Below are 2,153 nucleotides of genomic sequence, written 5' to 3' on the forward strand. Positions count from 1 at the left end.
TAAATCTTGTGGGTTTAACACAGATGTTTGTATTTTTTTAATATTTATTTATTCCCTTTTGTTCCTTGTTCTTTTTATATTATTTATTTATTCCCTTTTGTTGCCCTTGTTGTTTTATTGTTGTAGTTATTATCGTTGTTGTTGATGTTGGATAGGACAGAGAGAAATGGAGAGAGGAGGGGAAGACAGAGAGGGGGAGAGAAAGACCCCTGCAGACCTGCTTCACCGCCTGTGAAGCGACTCCCCTACAGGTGGGGAGCCGGGGGCTCGAACCGGGATCCTTGTGCAGGTCCTCGTGCTTGGCGCTACCTGCGCTTAACCCGCTGCGCCACCTACCACCCGACTCCTAGATTTTGTATTTTTGTCTTCCCGGGGGAGGGGGTCTCATGCCTGATCCCTGAAGACCGCACCCCCTTTCAACTTGAGGCAGAGGGTAGAACAAATACAACTGCTCCATTCCTGGAGCTTCCCTGGTGCCCTGCAGATGCTCTAATGTGGTACCAGGGGCTTGAACCCTACTCTGCACATGGTGAAGTGTGAACTCTATCTGACCCCCAGAATATCAGTGTGTGTGTTTATATGTACTTTTTTCATTTTTTATTATCTTTATTTGTTTGATAGAGACAGCCAGAAATCGAGAGGAAGGAGGAGACAGAGAGGGAGAGAGACAGAGAAACACCTGCAGTCCTGCTTCACCACTCATGAAGCTTTCCTCATGAAGCAGGTGGGGAGCCGGGGGCTCGAACCGGGATCCTTAAGCGGGTCCTTGCGCTTAACCCGCTGTGCTACCGCCCGACTCCCTAAATCAGATATTTAAAATAGCAGCTACTTCAAAGTGTCAGGTTGGGGGTTCCAAATGCTCGGTACCCCAAGCTGGCTGTTCTATGAGCATCAGAGTGCCTTGGGCCGGTCTTTGTAGGACCTTGCGGTTCCTGAGACAGAAACTACCGTGGTATAAATAGCCTCGTGCCTTCTGGTTTCAAGTCTCATCTTGGCCTTGGCCCTGGAGCTGTGCTGAGTCAGAGTCTGTGCCCAGAGTGTCACCCCGACACCAGGCCGGGCCCATCTTCACCAAACAGATGCCTCTCCTGGGGAAAGGGAAACACTTTTTTCTATGTAAGATTGCTGTCATCACTGGAGTCTCATTACCTCAGGCTTTTTTTTTTTTTTTTTTGGTCAGGTAGAAAGAGAGTGGGCAGGTGTAGAGAGCATAATCGTTATGCAAACAGACTCTTATGCCTGAGGCTCTGAAGTTCCAGGTTCAATTCCTCCCCCCCCCCCCCCACCATCATCAGCCAGAGCTGAACAGTGCTCTGGTTAAAAAAAAAAAAGAAAAAGAAAGACAGAGTTAGAGAAAGAGAGAGAAAGATACCACGGCATCAAAGTTCCCTTCAGAACAGTGGGACCTGGGTCATACCCACAACCAGCAAGTACACTAGCCAAGTGAGATACCTTGCTGCCCTCCCCCTCTCCTCTCCCTCTCCCTCTCCCTCTCCCTCTCCCTCTCCCTCTCCCTCTCCCTCTCCCTCTCCCTCTCCTCTCCCCCTCCCCCTCCCCCCTCCCCCCTCCCCCTCTCCCCCTCCCCTCCCCCCTCCCCTCTCCCCCTCCCCCTCCCCCCTCTCCTCCCCTCTCCCTCTCCCCCTCCCCCTCCCCCTCCCCCTCCCCCCTCCCTCCCCCTCCCCCCCCCTCCCTCCCCCTCCCCCTCCCCCTCTCCCCCTCCCCCTCTCCCTCTCCCCCTCCCCCTCTCCCTCTCCCCCTCCCCCTCCCCCTCTCCCTCTCCCCTCTCCCCCTCTCCCTCTCCCTCTCCCTCCCCCTCTCCCTCTCTCTCTCCCTCTCCCCCTCCCTCTCTCCTCTCCTCCCCCCCTCTCCCTCCCCCTCCCCCTCCCCCTCTCTCTCTCCCCCTCCCCCTCCCTGTCTCTCCCTCTCTCTTTCTCTCTCTCTCTCTCATTATCTCTGGGGCTTGATGCCTGCACCACAAATCCACTGCTCCTGGAGGTTATTTATTCCCTTTTTGTTGCCCTTGTTTTTCATTGTTGTAGTTATTATTGTTGTTGTCGTTGTTGGATAGGACAGAGCAAAATGGAGAGAGGAGGGGAAGACAGAGAGGGGGAGAAAAAGACAGACACCTGCAGACCTGCTTCACCGCCTGGGAA

The sequence above is a fragment of the Erinaceus europaeus genome, chromosome 17, assembly GCF_950295315.1.
Source record: "Erinaceus europaeus chromosome 17, mEriEur2.1, whole genome shotgun sequence".
NCBI lineage: Eukaryota > Metazoa > Chordata > Mammalia > Eulipotyphla > Erinaceidae > Erinaceus > Erinaceus europaeus.